The sequence below is a fragment of the Ictalurus punctatus genome, unplaced genomic scaffold (assembly GCF_001660625.3).
Source record: "Ictalurus punctatus breed USDA103 unplaced genomic scaffold, Coco_2.0 Super-Scaffold_100046, whole genome shotgun sequence".
Lineage (NCBI taxonomy): Eukaryota > Metazoa > Chordata > Actinopteri > Siluriformes > Ictaluridae > Ictalurus > Ictalurus punctatus.
In genome coordinates, this window is record NW_026521087.1 from 4,697,985 (window position 1) to 4,716,560 (window position 18,576).

Sequence of the window (18,576 nt, forward strand, 5' to 3'; positions counted from 1 at the left end):
TAAACACCTGAATCACATTATTAACGTTGTGTGATTTTTCACCGCATTTTGCGACAGGACACGTACACACACGGCAGTGCTCAACATTTTATGGCGAACAAGAGAGCACGGCTGCGTCCCAATCCGCATACTTGCCTACTATAGGCCTGTAGTGGGGAAAATACATCTATCTCGGCTACTATATAGACGCTAAGTGCACGGTTTGGGATGCAGTTCACGGCTTTAAGCAGTTGTCTATTTGCACGTACAGCATGACAAAAAAAAAACTGCGCTTAAAGCGTTCATAAAAAAATTAAATAAAAATACCCAAAACTGTATACTATACCATAACGAAGACGAACTGTATGTTGACATGTGAAATTCTGGAGGGACGTCGGACGGCGTGGCGCGACACATGTAAACACCTTATTCACGTTATTATCTTACTCAGAGTAAGGTCAATAATTAGATTACTGCTGTCCATGTAAACATAGTCAGTGTTGCGCAGCAGTAGTGTAGTAAAACTGAGAGTTGAATTACTTCACAAACAGTGATGGTAACACCTCATTGCTGAGAAATATAATGTAACTTTTTACCAGCAAAGTTATTTTTTTTGTTGCAGACAAAGTTGCAGACAGCGCCGGCAAGAAGTGTCTGTGTGTACGAATGTGTGTTCACGAATGTCTCTGTATGCTCGAGTGTCTGTGCGTGTGTGTGTGTTTGTGTGTGCATGTAGGCTGCGCGTTGATTTAGAAATGCTCACAGTGATAAAACTGACTGGAACTACCTGTGCAATAAACGGTTATAATGCACACCTTCCAGCCATTCAGAATCCAATATTCACACTGACCATGGTATAAACGTAATTAATGCTTAGGATTCATAATAAGCTTACGATATGCATTGCTTTCTTCCAATGTTCATAGAAACCTCTTCACGGCTAAAGCTGCAGAGATGGAGGTTGTGGGGACCATGAAGAGGTGGCTCCAGCTGGCATCAGATCGAGAGTGCGGGCGCAAGAGAAGACTTTTGAAAACTTTTGCAAAAAGAAGGTATTTAGAGTGTTTTAACTGTGGACTCTTTGTTAATTTGTTAAAATGTACATATTGTAGTGTATTTTTGATTGTTTATAAAAGTCCTTGCTGTTTTTAAATGGTTGAATTTGTGTGTGTGTGTGTGTGTGTGTGTGTGTGTGTGTGTGTGTGTGTGTGTGTGTGTTGGTATCTGGGTGGGTATACAGTTGCGGTCGGAAGTTTACATACCACTTGCAGTATCTACAAAATCTTAATACTCTTTACAAAATAAGATTGATCATAAAAATCCTAAGTTTCTTATTTAGTACCGCCATGAATAAGCTATTTCACATAACAGATGTTTACATATAGTCCACAAGATAATAGCTGAATTTATAACAATTACCCCATTCAAAAGTTTACACACGTTTGATTCTTAATATTGTGTGTCGTTACCTGAATGATCCAGGACTCTTTTTATGTGTTATGATAGTTGTTCATGAGTCCCTTGTTTGTCCTGAGCAGTTAAACTGCCCACTGTTCTTCAGAAAAATCCTCCAGGTCCTTCTCATACTTTGCTTTTCCTGCATATTTTAGCCCTTTCCAGTAGCGGTTATATGATGTTCCGATCCATCTTTTCACACTGAGGACAACCGAAGGACTCGTACACGACTATTCCAAAAGGTGCAAACATTCACTGATGCTCAAGAAGGTAACAGCATGCATTAAGAGCCTGGCTGTAAACGTTGTAAACAGGATGATCATGTACATTTTTTTGTCTTCTGGGATACTTCTTCTATGCTGTATTAACCATCTTTCTGTAATAAACCTTTTTCACCTCAGAGGACGAGTCTGCAAGTGTTGTCTAATTTCACAACTAATCACAACTCAGTTTTTACATTTCTTTATTTTATTTTTAAGAAAATAATTAAAATTCAATAACCTTTTGACTGTATGAGGTACCCGTAAATGAGAAAAAACATAGTACTACTTTCATAAAATGTCATGTGCAGCTTGATGGTAATTATAGTAATGTATAGTAATTCTGAGTCTTGAACAGTAAACTCTCAAGTGTCATTGTCATGTCACAGCAAACCAGCGACTCCGTTTCCCAGAATGCACCTCAGACTACAAACATGGCAAACACAAACTACAACTCCAAACCAACACACCGACATTGTTAACAGAATACTAATCAGACAAACCTGTTACCAATGAACCTACTACATTAGAGAAGGAAATACTGGATGTGAAGTGCAGTAGTGCTAGTGTGTGTGAATAGACTATCAGTTTAGATACTGACCCTGAACACTACTAACATGCAGTGCTTTCTTGGGGTGGTGATGAAGTTGGAGTTGAACCGGTAAGAAAGATATTAGAGAGAGGCTTCTTTACACTCCTGAGGATGTTCAATTAGAACCTGCACCAAACTCACCTGATTCAAGTCATCAGCTAATTAAGCGGCCTGCACGAGCTGAGGTGGGTGCTTTAGAGCAGATAAAACACCAAATGTGTTAGATAAGAGTTCAGAGCCTGTGTTCTAGACACATGATTTAGAGTGGAGACTTAGGCTTAGACCTTAGGCTTTGGAGTTATTCTGATTATAGGTTTCAGTGAGGAAGTGACTGAAGTTAAGGAGAGGAACTGTAAATAAAGTTATAGTCTTTCTGAGTAAACAGAATAAGGCTATATTATTGTTACCGGGGGGGAAGAAACTCATAGTAGCGCTGATGAAATACATATACATGACAAAAACTGCTAGGAAAAAGAACTCAGAACATTTGCTTAACCTAATGTTTTTTTTTTTCCATCTGCACATAATTATTTTAGCAGTTGCTTTTGCAATAAAAAGACTTAAAGTCGAGGGTCCCTGTAAGTATCTATGGAGAGAGAGAGAGAGAAAGAGGAGTAGTGAACCATTGACATCATGTACAGCGTTAGCATGAAGGTGTGATTGACAGTTTTTAGAAATCACTTCCTAATCCTATGCTAAGATGAATACTACTAGGCTACTACTCTAGTAATAATAATAACAATAAGGAGAAGAAGAAGAAAGATAGATTAAAGGGTGAGGAGTAAAATCAGTATAAAGTGGGGCTGTTTTGTCTTCAGCAATAATATCTAGTGCTAATAAATAATTTGTCAACTACATTGTATATATCTAGTGCCTGGTAATCAACCTCCTCACCTGGTGAGAGGACAGTCCACTCATCCTGACATTTCACACAGTATGAATAATAATGATAACAAAAGGAAGTAAAGCTAAATGAATGTTTTAACTGAGAGTAATACTTTGTACCCATATTTCCAATTTTATAGTAGATTGCACACAGTTTTTGCTTGTTACGTTTAGACCCGTGGGGATTGCAAACTTCAAAAGCACCATCGTCATTGCACCATCGCAAATGCTGAGGATCATCAGCCATAGTCTGTTGTAAAACAGTGTCTTTATGCTTTTGGTAAATATGACATCTAAAGGACTCATACTTTGAAAAGGTCCTCTGACAGTCATTAAGACCACAAGTTATTGAAAAATTTGCCTCGTGCATGAATGAGACCAATGTGCTGGATTAATTTGACAATCGTTCTCCCAGAGCATTTAGGACACCAGAATAGACGAGGCATTTTTGGCAGATATTACTGTAAGAGGTTGATTACTCTGGTAACTGGAGTAGGTAGAGGCTTGTCACCATCCACAGTAAGTTTCAAAACATATTGCTGAAGAAAAATCAGAGTGTTCTTCAAATGAGATGGATATGTTGAACTGAAGACAAAATAAGCACAAAATGAAGCAAGAGCCCTTTCATCCACACCGCTAGCGCAGCAGAACTCTATCCCATCGACTTTGATGACTGCAGTGACTCTTCTTGTAAACACAGTTTTGCAGTCAGTGACTTCTGGTACTTGCTGTGGTAACAGCAGACTTTCTATGCCAGCGACCCGCCTTCGAGCCTCAGCTTCATTAACTGTTTTTTTTTAAGTATTGGGTTTTTTTCACTGTAGAAGTTCACTACAACTGTAGAAGTTGTAGAATAAATTCCCCATGAACAACACTGACTGGAGCACATGCCAATTAAGTTGATGGACTATTAGCAAGTTATTGTCATGCATTCATATAAATCCAACAATTATGTTTTTCACTATTTAGCTGTCTTTTTACTTTAAGGATCTAATAAACTGCATATATGACATGATTTTATTTACAAGTATCATGTTTGTGATTTTAGGTTATTCGTCATTTAGTACAGCTTCTGACCATTAAATCAAAACAGACTTGTGATTTGATGACATAATGCTTATTTATTTAGAAACAGAAGTACCTAAATACAAATATGCTAAATACTTTATATTTTTATATACAAATAACCAGGTGAAAAAGAAGACAACCTTCCAATTGTGAAACTGGTTATTAAAGTCCTTAATTAAGTGTATTGTCCATGCAGTGTGCACAGATGTCCTTCTCATCTAGGGATAAAATGTTCCGCTGGCCCTTTAAAAAGCAGGAATGTGAGTTTCCGTTCTGCCCAGGAGTATCGCGAGAGTTCACCTGCGAGCAGCGCGATTTACAACGCGATGCAGGTGTTTCTTATGAAGTGTGAGAACCGGGAAGTTCTTGTGCATGAAGCAAGACTTTAAGTTTAAAATCACAGTGGAGCCACTGAGCAATGAGATTAAGCATACTCGTCAGGCTTACAGCTGAAGACCAAACATCTGTGGTGAAGTTCATCGCGGAGTGGTTATGAAGAAGCTCGTGAATATGATCTGTCATACGGTTGTATAACTCCGGTAAGTAGACGAATGTGAAATAACGCCGCCTCGGTAAAGTGTAGTGAGGCTCAAGGTGTTTTTTCAGTCGCTGAAATCCCATGTCCTTCACTACAGAGTATGGTTGATCATCAAGCGCCATAAACTCCAATACTTTCTGAGTAATTTCTAGAGTTTTTGTGCTGTCGGATTATCAGATATTTTTAAATTATGGATAGATGAAAAATAGCCTTTTGGTATCGGCCGATACATCGGTGCATCTCTAGTTAAAACCAAGAATATAATGGGTAATTGCATATTTCATTTTAATTGACCCCCCCCCCCCCCCCCTTTTTTTTTCTGAAGCAGCCTTATATGGTCTTGCATGTGTACAAATATTATATTTGTATGTGTATGTTGTATTTCCTACTGTCAATAAGGAAAGAGAAAAGGAGACAGACTTATATTCTTGGTTGTACAAAACCACGCTGTTACTTCAATTCAGTTCCATTTTATTTGTATAGCGTTTTTTACAATAGACGTTGCCTCAAAGCAGCTTTACAGAAACGCATAAACACGGGATACAGATTTTAAATGTGCGACAGTCAACACTGGAACCAGCACCAGACAGGTCATTACAAAATTATGGATGGATGGAATGTTAGAAAAAGAGCAGTAAAAAAGTCAATGTAATGCTCACTTCATTTGGAAGTCATTTAGGAGAAAATGATCTTGGTGCTGCAGTGCAAGATGATGAGATAACTTCATCTAATATCCAAAATGTTGCTGGTGGCACATATCATTATTTTGGTATTCTTAAAGCTTTGTCCAAAACAATGGAAAGAATCTGGTCTTATGTTCTAGAGAAGTATGAATCCGAACTTCAACTGAACATGGAAGGCTTACCACTGTTTAAAAGTTCGTCTTTGTAATTTTGGCCCATTATAGGGTTACTGCAGGGTTATACTAAGAAACCAGTTGTCATTGCTCTGTTCTGTAGTAAATCAAAGCCAACATCACAAACTGATGAATTTGAAAGATCTAGTCAGTGAACTGCAAGGGTTAAGCAAGGGATTTGCCATAAATGGGAAGCAATTTTTCCTAAAAGTCGCATCTATCCTGTGTGATGCTCCAGCTAGAGCTTTTATAAAGGGAATTAAATCACATACTGGTTATTCAGGTTGTGACAAGTGCATCCAATCTGGTGTGTACATCAACCATAGAATGACCTTTCCTGAGATCAACAGCCCGTGTAGGACTGATGAGTCTTTTATCAACATGTCTGATGAAGACCATCATACTGAAACATCTCTTTTAAAAGCTGCAGGAATTGGCATGGTATCATGCTTTCCACATGATTACATGCACCTTATTTGTCTTGGTGTTATGTGAAAACTGCTGGACTTATGGCTTGCTTCAGGCCCTTTATGTTGTCATTTGTCTGCTCGCCAAAGTGTTGTAATCTCAGACACACTTGTTAGCTTGAGATGTTATATTCCTGAGGACTTTGCTAGGAAACCCAGGCAATTCTCAGAAAGACTGAGGTGGATAGCAACAAAATTGCGACAGTTTCTGTTATACACAAGTCCAGTGGTTCTTCTTGATGGGCTGTCAGAACCAATGTACAGCAATTTTAATTATCTGTTGCTATCTTTATACTCTCCAATCCACTCTTTGTATAGTTCTTAATGACTTTGCTCACAGTTTGCTAGTGTCATTTGTAAAGCATTTTAGTGAGTTGTATGGTCCTGAATTTGTTAGCTACAATGTACATGGGCTAACCCATCTTTCTGAGGATGTCAAAAAACATGGAAGCCTTGACTTCTTGTCTGGGTTTCTGTTTGAAAACTTCCTGGGATAAATAAATTTTTTTTTTGAGAACTCCACACCATCTCCTATAACAGGTTATACGGCGACTTTCAGAAATGGACTGTTTCATGGTAACTGCTGAACATTTGGATATGAAAATTGTGGATATGAAAACAACATGAAAATGGCCCAATTCCACCGGATTTTAATAAAGTTGACCAGTTCCAGGAGGTTGTTCTAGGTAGCACTAGAGTTAATCTATCATGTATGGGAGAAAACTGTAGGAATTGGAGGCTGCTTTGGTGTAGTAATGAATACTTTCTCCTGACATTGAAGAATAAAGTGCTTAAAACACTTATCTAAATGAAAAGCATACAGCACCTAGAAGTCCCATTCAGTCTCCCAACCAAGTACTAACCAGGCCCAACTTTGCTTTGCTTCTGAGATCAGGCTTTGTCAGAGTGGTATGGCTGTAAGCAACAGATGCCACCAAATGGGGCCTATTTAAATAGTATAAGCAAACATCTGACTGCCTGATTGACTGATTGATTGATTTTCCTTCATTTCTACACAATCTGTCTGACTGTGGATTGGTGGAGTCCAAGCACTTCTTCAAATAAGACAGGGTGCTCACTCACACCTGATTGTCATCCCATTGATTGAAAACACCTGACCCTAATTTCCCCTTCAGACTAACTGCTCATGCAGACGCCAACAGTGTCTGCACCATGCACACTTCCTTAACAGAATGCGCTTAAGCAAGGTCTTTACAAGAAAAATAGCTCACGCGTATGAAATTACATCCCGGTGTGTGGAGCAAAAAAGAGGTTTCGGTGCAGGTTCTTTGCCCCTGGCGTCTGGACTGCGGAATGCGTTCTGCGTTGACGGACCTCCAGAGACGCAAGAGCCTTAAAAGGCTCTGCCAAAAAGGCAAGAGCCTTTTTGGCAGCTGTGGCCAAAAAGCATTGAAATACAGCTCACGGTTGTGAAACACGTAGCCACAGTGTTAGCTTTTCACATTTCTCCACCCTCTCTAGTGCTAGCTCAGGGGCCTGTACAAAGCTTCCCGTTTGTAGGCGTGAGACAGACTGCAACAAAGCCAGATATTGCTGGAAAGAGGAGGCAAAGTGACAAGCTTTTGCGACGAGGATGGGATTCGAACCCACGCGTGCAGAGCACAACGGATTAGCAGTCCAGCGCCTTAACCTCTCGGCCACCTCGTCTATGCGAATGAGGGTTTCATGTTCACTGACTAGATGACTGCTTCTCAAATAGATTTGATTCAAGTCTTGAGGTATGAGCTGTGCCGTCATATAAACTGAAGGGTGACGATGCGGCGAGACGGCCCAAAGGTCTCACGGAACGGGACAATTCCATAGTCGAGCCGTCGCAATGCAGTCCAATCCTTGGGCGGCTAGGTACCGACTACCTATGGACTGCCCATCTCAGCGAGTTAAATTTCTTTGGAAAATGTAACTTTTACCCGTGACCCTGAGTAGGATTACACGGTATAGAAGATGGATGGATAGAAATGTAACTTTTATCCTTACCTGGATATACACAACGACTGTGGAAAAGGGGGGCATGAATTGAGACGTTCGTGAGGCAGCATGCTACATGGTGTATAGCATGAAAGCGTGGGAAAAAAAACCTGCGTAAAGCCTTCGGAGACAAGGCATCACCCACCATAAGCTAACTACCCTGGCAGCGGTGGGATTTGAACCCACGCCCCCGAAGAAACTGGAGCCTAAATCCAGCGCCTTGGACCACTCGGCCACACTACCCCCAGGCTGGCGTGGTGGTAAACCCGTTCGTGGTAAGAAGGTGACCGGGTCATTCCGCCGGACAACAAGAAATCTGGCATGGGCGCGACAAATGGGCTGTTGTGAGACTCGGGTGCCTTTCGCTTAACCAGCTCTGCCGGAGACATCTAACCCTTTCCAGCTGAAGACAGAGCTAAGGCGTGGTCTTTTGGACGCGATTCGTCTAGGCTTAAGACCCCATGGTCCACGGTCACATCGGTAGTGTTTGCGGAAGAGCTCTTCTGCTATGACCTTACATCCCACTTACGGTGGTGCTTGAAAGTTTGTGAACCCTTTAGAACTTTCTATACATCTTCATTACCGGGACCTAAAACATCATAAGATTTTCACACAAGTATTAAAAGTAGATAAAGAGAACCTAATTAAAGAAACCAGACATAAATATTACACATGGTCATTTAGGCAAATGTTAATGTTCATGAGTCCACCATAATGAGTACACTGAACAACAATGGTGTGCATGTCAGGATTGCAAGGAGAAAGCGACTGCTTTCCATAAAGAACATTGCTTCCTGCATGCAGTTTGCTAAAGATCACATGGACAAGACACAAGGCTACTCGAAAAAACGTTTTGTGGACAGGTGAGACCAAACTAGAACTTTTTGGTTTAAATGAGAAGGGTTATGTTTGGGGGAAGGAAAACACTGCATTCCAGCATAAGACCCGTATCCCATTTCTGAAAAATGGTGGTGGCAGCATTGCAGTTTGGGCCTGTTTCGCTGCATCTGGGCCAGGACAGCTTGCCATCATTGATGGAACAATGAACTATGAATAATACCAGCAAATTCTAAAAGAAAATGTCAGGACATCTGTCCGTAAACTGGATCTCAAGAGAAAATGGGCCGTGCAGCAAGACAGCAACCCTAAGCACACAAGCCGTTCTACCAAAGAATGGTTAAAGAATAATAAAGTCAATGTTTTGGAATGGCCAAGTCAAGGTCCTGACCTTAATCCAATAGAAATGCTGTTGCTTAGAAGTTACCCTGGGATCCATTGTGACCTCGTGGACAATTACATGTCTTGCTCTTGGAGTGATCTTTGTTGGTTGACTACACCTGGGGAGGGTAACCATACTCGTGAATTTCCTTCATTTGTACACAATCTGTCTGACTGTGGATTGGTGGAGTCCAAACACTTTAGAGATGTATTTTTTTTTTTAACTTTTCCAGCCTGATGAGCATCAACAACTCTTTTTCTGAGATCCTCACAAATTTCCTTTTTTCATACCATAATACACTTCCACAAACATGTGTTGTGAAGATCAGACTTTGATAGATCCCTGTTCTACATATGAGCTCACTCACACCTGATGGTCATCCCGTTGATTGAAAACACCTGACCCTAATTTCCCCTTCAGACTAACTGCTCATGCAGATGCCAACAATGTCTGCACCATGCAGACTTCCTTTACAGAATGCGCTTAAGCAACGTCTTTACAAGAAAAATAGGATCCAAACCCACATGGGCTGATTGGCAGTTCATCACCTTAACCTCTTGCTGACATAGCTCACACATATGAAATTACATTCCGGTGTGTGGAGCAAAAAAGAGGTTTCGGTGCAGGTTCTTTGCCCCTGTTGTCTGGACTGCGGAATGCGTTCTGCGTTGATGGACTTCCAGAGACGCAAGAGCCTTACAGCAGCTGTGGCCAAAAAGCATTGAAATACAGTTCACGGTTGTGAAACATGTAGCCACAGTGCTAGCTTTTCACATTTTTCCATCTCTCTCAAGGATATTCAGCTGGCCTGCCATATTTGTGGAGAACGCGTTTAAACGACAACTCCGTCTAATATACACAAAGGCTCTTTTAAGAGTCACTTCACTTCATTCTTGTTGCAATGTAATAATGTATGATACATTACCTTAATCTTTGAAATTTCAACTAACATTAGAAATACATTTCTATTCTCATCACTGCTCCTACACAGCAAATTGAGCAGAGTTAAATTTTTGGTGTTTATGAATAGAATCAATCTAGCTCTACTTGGAATTGATCTAACTCTGTATGTTGTCTAATCTGTTAGATTTCACACTGTACCATGAAACAGTTGGTGTCAAAATGGAGTGTTATAACTGTTTTCTAGAAATCAACTCTGATAGTGTCACCCCTTTGGTGGAACGCACCATTAGGAGTGACTGACCTAGATCAGACTGAGCGACTTTCCAGTATCGGCAGAAGATGGTCGGTGAGGATGCATCATCTTCAGTCCTGGATTTGTTCACTCGTTTCCTTGCTGTATCTGGATTGGTAAGAAAATATTTAGCTTTGGAAGTAGTTTTGAAAAGGAAATGACCTTCTCTGTAGTTATTAAATGAGTTCACTGGTACAGTAGAGAAAGGAGTTGTTCAATGATCACCATAACAACAACAGGCCGGTCCAAACTGAGAAATTCAACGTTCTAATCTTTTATATCCCAAATGTATCCATAAATAACACAGCAGATCTTAATTTTTAGTATTTGACCTTTCATCCATTTATGTCCGTTATGTTTAAACCTGTATAAACCTTCTTTATAGATCGACCAGGATTTCTCCATGATGTTTGCTGACGAAGTGTCTCAGAAGTTCCTGGCAAAGTGGTCAACATTCTTCAAGCCAAAAATCATTGCAGACTGCAAGTCTCTTAAGAATATGGGCGAGCTGCTGTCAGGAACTGAACCTGAATCTGAGGATTACAATGGTCAGTATAAACTGTTTTGTATTTTAAAAATGTTCCAGTCTTTAAAAAAATAATTAAAGAGAGATTGCTGCAGCGAGATTAACAGCCTTGAAGATGTTCACATGTTTTGTATGTAAATCACACCTCAGAACTTGTTTGGTTCTTTGTCAACATTTAAAATTTCAACATGGTTTATATCCTAGCAAAAAGTTACATTTAAAATGTGGAGAGCCAGGTTGCCCTTTATCATTTTGTACTTATAGTGGCTTCCGAAATCACCTCAGCAAAGTACATAGTCACACTATTGATCAAGAGATTGATACTAATCAGGATCTTTCCACTCGGGGAAAATATGAGGCGGAATGCTCAAATGATCGCCCAAATTCTGTTGCCACTTTACATCCTTCACAAAGTCCTGTTGTTACAAGTCAGCTTCAATGTGTGGCTCAATTGTTGCTCATTTGCAAGCATCAGGTCTTTCTGAAAGTGCTGTCCAAACAATTGTTTGTTCAATGGAAGAAGTTGTTAATGATGTTAAAATCCAAGCATGAGATGCAGTTCTTAAAACTGTTACTCCTGAAAGTACAAGTTCAGACACTTGTAGAAGAATAAATCACTGTTTTGATCAATTAGGTAACCTTTTTCAGCATTAGACACTGTGTCAAGGAGACATAAATATTATGATGAGAAATGGGAAATAGTTCTTGGGGTGAGAATGGATTTGCGCAGAGATAGAACTACAGGCAGGTTCCTGTAACGGACAAGTGCATGTATGTACCCATTCTGGGTACACTGAAATCCATATTCATTCATTTACAGGACAAACAGAGTGGAATTGGAGTTTACAAAGACATTAATGATGGGTCGTAATTTCCAAAACCATACACTGTTCTCACAGCAAAAGCACGCTTTTCAGATTCTACTCTATTACAACGATTTTGAAACTTCTAACCCTCTAGGTTCCAAGAGGGGGATCCACAAACTTGGTTGTATCTATTTTACTCTAAAAAAAAACTCTGTACTGATTAATGTACATCATGCAGCTCTATTCTACATGGAAGATCTTAAGACATACGGTTTTGATGTGATACTAAAGCCCCTTATTGATGACCTGAAAATCTTAGAAACTGAAGTCATACAGCTTCATTGTTTTGAACCACCATTGTTTGGCTCAGTAATTCAAGTAACAGGAGATAATTTAGCTTTAAATGGCTTGCTGGGAATCTTACAGTGCAACTAATTTCTGTAGGCTTTGTTTAATTAGTAAGGAAGAATCTATATTTACTGAAGGTCATTCTAGGTTAATTTTCCGTTCCAAAGAGGTTCATACTGAACATTGTAAGGCACTAAATGAAAATCCTGAACTGCGGTCAATATATGGTGTCAAAAAGTCATGTGTGCTCAATTCATTACAGTATTTCCATTGTACTGATAACTATGCTGTTGACATCATGCATGATCTGCTAGAGGGTGTGGTACAGTATGAACTTAAACTGGTTTTTGAGTACCTTGTTAAACAGGATGCAGAGCTTTAATTGTGGTTACACAGACCGTAAAAACAAACCAAGTGGGTTAAAAATGGATGATAAGTGCAAACACCTGGGTTTGAATGCCATACAGTCATGGTGTCTTCTGCACAACACTCCACTGATATTTGGTGGTCATTGAAAGGAATAACAATAACTGGAACTTTCTCCTACTTTTGATACAGATTATATATATATATATATATATATATATATATATATATATATATATATATATATATATATATATATATACATCGATCATGTGACTGAAATGATACATGTGACTGAAATGATACATCGATCATGTGACTGAAAGGGGGGGTGCTGCTGGGGGGTCCCGGCTCAGGAGAGTGGGGCGCTTACAGGGCCGTAGTTTATGTATTGAAAACATTGGATTTGGTGGCACAAGGATTGCCAACACGGTGCGTGCCGCGGCTGGAGATGCTCTCTTAGTGCAGATCACTGGGAAAACTGCTCTCTCACACATCGATCTTACGTTCATCACACCAGGTCATTTCTATTTTGAAAGAACAGGATATGGGGATATGGGGTTGATCTATGTACCACCCAAAATGAAATTCTTAAACCTATTAGTGTGCCAAACACACCAACTGTAGTGTTGTAGTGCCTAATTAATTATGTGGAGCCAGACACTGAGAACACTCACGATTGCCTAGCCGAAATTCATATTTCCTCAAGCTTAAAAGTTTCGGGTCTGAAATTTCACAAACATTATGAACACCCTGTTCTGCCCAATTGGTTGAATTTAAAGCTATCACTACAGAGTGCAACCTGGTTAAGGGTAAAACTGCTAATATATAAATATATAGATAAATACTGACGTTTAGGCCCATGGATTGTGTTGTCTGTTTAGAGTTGTTTAAATGCAATGCGGTTTTCGAAAAACCGTTGGAACGCCACTTATCGAGCAAATAGTTTAATTGAATTCTGATTCTGACTGCACTTCTCACTGTATGTATTACAGATACCCATGAGTTTTAGCCAGTGTGGGAGGGGGAAGGTAGAGGAGTGATCTCTTACTTGCAGGCAACGGTGTGATATTTTTAAAAAATTTTCTTGACCAGGGATAGGTCCTAGATCTGGCATACCATCTCAAGTTACCGTAATTTGTGCTGATACTAAACGTATTTCGGTAGATGCTCTACCTCTTGCACTAATGACCTATTGTTATTAGGTCACTGCATGCGGACTAACAGCAATATGTATCTAACACAGCATGAAATGCTTACGGGTAGACCCATGTCTGTGTCTGTTCCTCATGATGGACTGCCACTGGAGTAATTGCAGATGAATCAAAAACATATATGAGACCACTAACTATTATGTATGAAGCTATCTATTCACAGGAAAAGAGCTGGGTGCATTGTTATGGGTGAGGCGTTACCGCCTCAACGGGGGGAGGTGTTCACCCGGAGGTGGGAGACCCGGCGCAGCGAGAGAATGCTGACTACAAGGCAGCAGCGGACTACAAGAACGTGCGACCCCCGGAGGATGCTACTCCAATGACGAGATGGTGGGGAACACGTGAAGGTCCGGTACGAAGCTGCTGTGTACGAAGCTGCCGTCAACGGGGGGTCTGCTATCGTAGAACTCTCAAGTCAGTGGCAGACAGGGTGAGAAAATGTGAAGATCCATACCCTGGGTGTACGTGCTAGCCTAACCTCTCCCCAAAGGGTGGCTCTCTACAGTACGTAAAGTGCTTGAGCTGAAGACAAACAGCATACAGAGGGATACTGCCAACAGAGACTGTCAAGTTGTATTGGTATAAAATGTTATAAAATGTTTGCGATATGACGCACTCAGGCACGAGAAAAGTATAATGGTGCTGTCGAGCACATAGTGCTGGCAGGGTGGGAATTTTTCCTCATAGGAGGTTTTTTCGCCCACCCCTGACTGCGAAGGATTGGGGTTGTTTTTTTTGGGGGGAGCAAGACTCTGCAGGTCCCGACAAATACAAAACTGTGGGCTGACAGGCCTAGTTGAGAAAGATAGGGATGTGTAGATCCAATCGAGTAGTTACTGCAGTGGCCACTCTCATACTTAGTAGTAATAATGAATGAGTAGGGGAACTCAGTTAATCACACTTATTATCGATGTAGGCAAACAAACGTATAATCAAGGTAGTTAGATTCGAGATAATATATATAGTTGAAATGAGAAGCTAAGGGTTAGGAATTATGGTTAGGGGGATGGCCATGGGGTGCAGCAGAACGACACCCGAGACACCCGCTTAATTAAGGTAGTGTATGAGGCTTTATAGCCTCAGAGGGGGGAAATGTTGTGGATAAAAATGACATGAAATAAACATGAGGGAGACTTAGTAAAGTAATATGTAATTTTATTGATAATTCACAGGACTGGTGGGTGTGTAATCCTGAGGAGAGCGGTGGGGGGAAGAAAATGGGGTGCATCCTGGGGACATGGGATAGTCAGCGAAGGTGAAGTGAGAGGACCACTGAGAGTGGGGCGGACTGACAGGTGAGAAGAGGGAAGAAGGGTCGGGGCCCAGGTCAGAGAAGATGACATCTCCCTCAGACTGAAAGCTGGAGAGGGGTTTTGGCTGTGTGGAGGCATCAATACACATGTTCACGGGGCAGATTCTGTATCGGAGAGGGGGGGCCCCGCATTTCCATTTCCAGAGGGGGCGCTGCGAAGAAAGTTAAGTAGCACCATGATTTCAGCAGTGAGATACGCAAGCTGATAATGAGTGTCCAGATCCAGATCCAGTAAAGGGGAGAAGAAGGACTGACGATGGGCACCTAGACACACAGAAGCGGTATTAGGCAGATATTGACAAATTGGATTTCCACTTTAAAGATCTTTAAGAGTACTACACTATGGTTTATTAGTCGAAGAGTCAAACAGAAGTATAAGAGCTGAGGAGTACTAACACACAGACACACACACACACACACACTCTCGTACAGTCAAGGGCGGGCATGTAAGACATACACACACACACACACACACACACACACATAACATTATAACTTTATAAGAATAATAAAAAGGAGTATTAAGATATTATAAGGGTAATATCTTATAATAATAGAAAACTCTTTATAAAATACAGAATAGTAGGATATGTAGGACAGTAGAAGGGTAATATAATGATATTATGAAGTAGGAAGTACAGTAAATCGTTTTTCAAGCAGTATAACTATATATAAAATAGAGATATAGAGCAAATATGAAAATAAATTATAAACTAGAAATACAGGAAAATGTAACTTTCTCATAGCTCAGATGGTGAAGATTCTTGTCTCGCAAGGAAGGCCTTAATTTTAAGAGAAAACCATGAGGAGCCATTTATAAGGGTAGCTGAGTCAAGCTAAGGGTTAGGGTTTTGGTAAATAGTTACAAATCCTGTGTAATACTGTTGTCCATGAATCTCATTCTACGTCTTCTGTGTTCATTCTCTCGCTCTCGCTCTCGCTCTCTCTCTCTCGCTCTCTCTCTCTCTCTCTCTCTCTCTACCATTGTGGAATTGTGTATAGACAACATTGTATTTAAAAAAACAAAACAAAATTGTCTTGTGTATTTGTAAATATGTTTTATCTAGCTTGTATTTGTAAATGTTTTAAATCTTAGTCCTTATTTGGAATACATTTTCAATAACTTACTATAACACACTCTGCATATATTATTTAGATAGTTATTTTAATTTTGACAAACTGTTAATTTCACATTCTTCTTTAACAGTTAATTTTACACACTGAAAGAGCATCGGAATAGTAAATGTTGACAATGCCGCTTTTAAAAAATTACATAGATACAATATGTAACAGATAATATAATATAAATATTTGAACGGATGTTTTTACGTTAGGTTCGTCCGACCCTCCTCCTGGATTATCCTCGCTTTCTATTGGCTAGTCAGCGCTCTACACCTACGTGTGACTGGCCCCTGCGTGGCAGGTGAGAATTCTACCACTGAAAGACCAATGCTTAATTTAAAAATCCATGGACTTCGCAGAGTGCGATTTCAAGCTGAGTACTGTGCTGCTTCAGCAATTTGGTTTAAAATTCTAAAGGAGAATCTCTTCCATATTTCAGCAGCATGGAGTTTGTCCATTACCCTAGTTTTGGGCGGAACTGATAAGGCTTGTGAAGTGCTTTGGGTGAAGGCTCAAGCAAAACAAATGTCTCCAAAACTCAGTTGTGCATTGGCCTGGAATCTAACCCAGACTTCACAGAGGGCGCTTTCCAGGGAAGTATTGTGCTCACTCAGCAATTTGGCTCAAAATTGACAAGGAGCATACTAAGGCTCTTGTATATTTGAGCAACATGGACTGTGTCTGCTACCCTTTTTTTTGGACAGAATTGATAAGGCTTGTGGAGTTCTTTGGGTGAAGGCTCAATATTCAAAACTCAGCCGTGAGTGGCCGGGAATGGAACCCCGGCCTCACGCGTGGTCGGTCAGAATTTGACCACTGAACCACCAATGCTTATCTTAAAGGAGTAAGGACAATGCAGAGTGTGCTTTTCATTAAGTATTGTTCTGATTAAACAGTTTGGTTTCAAAATAGAAAAGGAACATCCTAAGTCTCTTGTATATTTCAGCAGCATGGAGTTGGTCTAGTTTGGGCAGAAATGATAAGGCTTGTAACGTTCTTTTGGTGAAGGCTTAACTTTCAAAACTCACTTCTGCACTGGCCGGGAATTGAACCCAGGTCTCCCGCGTGGCAGGCGAGAATCCTAACTCTCTTCCTTATTTCAGCAGCAGTCACACACTATATTTCCAGATACTGTATAATATTATAATATCTCCTCTCTGCTCAACACGCATGTAATACAGTATACATACCGTAGAGCAGTGTTTTTCAACCACTGTGCCGTGGCACACTAGTGTGTCGTGAGAGATCGTCAGGCGTGCCTTGAGAAATTGTCCAATTTCACTTAGTCTTAAAATTCTTTTTTATTCAAATTTATTCATGATTATCTGCAAACAATAAGCCATTGTTGAGTGTCTGTGCTGTAATATAGTGACTGGCAGAGTAATGTAATATTCGTCCGGGTGGCAGCAGGTAATTGCCTCCTACCTTCTTAGAGACGAGAGAATTAGTGACGCATGCGACAGGTCGTGGTGGCAGTGATGGAGAAGTTTTTAAAAAGGAAACATGCAAACTCCGAACTGGGCCCTGGACAAGACTGTGACCCAGGTGAAGGGCCTAGTATGAGTGGTGGTAAAAAGAAAGCAAAGACTGTGAGCTCGAGGCAATACAGCGAAAGTTATCTTTCGTTAGGATTTACTTTCACCAGCGATGAGATGACCCCGACTCCATTATGCTTGGTGTGTGGCGAGAAGCTGTCCAATAGCGCCATGGTTCCAAGCAAGCTTAAACGCTATCTCCAAGCGAAACACCCGTCGCTTCAAAACAAGCCGATGGACTATTTTGTTTGCCTGCGTGAAAACACCGAAACAGGCAACATTAATGAGAAAAACCACAAAGGTAAACTAGAAAGCCCTCAAAGCTAGTTGCTGAACTTGTAGCTAAATGAAAAAAGTCCCACACTGTGGCAGAGACGTTAATACTACCTGCCCGCAAAGACACTGTCAACGAGATGCTCGGCCCTGACGCGGTTAAAGACATATCTAAACTCCCGCTCTCAGATAACACAATCGCCAGATGTACTGATGACATGTCTACAGACATCGAAAGCCATGTTTTGGAAAAGAAACGCATCAGTAGTAAATTTGCGTTGCAACCTGATGAGTCTACGGATATTCTCAGCTCTTGGCCAATGTGCGTTTTGTGGATGGAGATGCCATTAGAGAAAACGTTCTATTTTGTAAGGCACTGCCAGAAAAAACAACAGGAGAGGAAATTTTTTGGGTCAAATCGGAATATCTTGACCAGGGAGGACTTACGTGGGAAAATTGCACAAGTGTTTGCACTGATGAGCTGCAGCCATGGTCGGGCACACCTAAGGCTTCGTTAGCAGAGTGAAGGAAAGAAACCCAGATCTTATTGTTACACACTGTTTTCTGCACCGTG

At 40.6% G+C, this 18,576-nt stretch overlaps 2 non-coding genes across 2 annotated transcripts; both read right to left on the reverse strand.

The window, feature by feature from the left end:
• Nucleotides 1-7,686: 7,686 nt before the first annotated feature.
• Nucleotides 7,687-7,768, reverse strand: trnas-gcu (transfer RNA serine (anticodon GCU)). The gene has a single exon. It is a non-coding gene; the product is annotated as a tRNA-Ser (tRNA).
• Nucleotides 7,769-8,247: 479 nt separating this feature from the next.
• trnal-uag (transfer RNA leucine (anticodon UAG)) lies at nucleotides 8,248-8,329 on the reverse strand. Its single transcript has one exon. It is a non-coding gene; the product is annotated as a tRNA-Leu (tRNA).
• Between the last annotated feature and the right edge of the window lie 10,247 nt (nucleotides 8,330-18,576).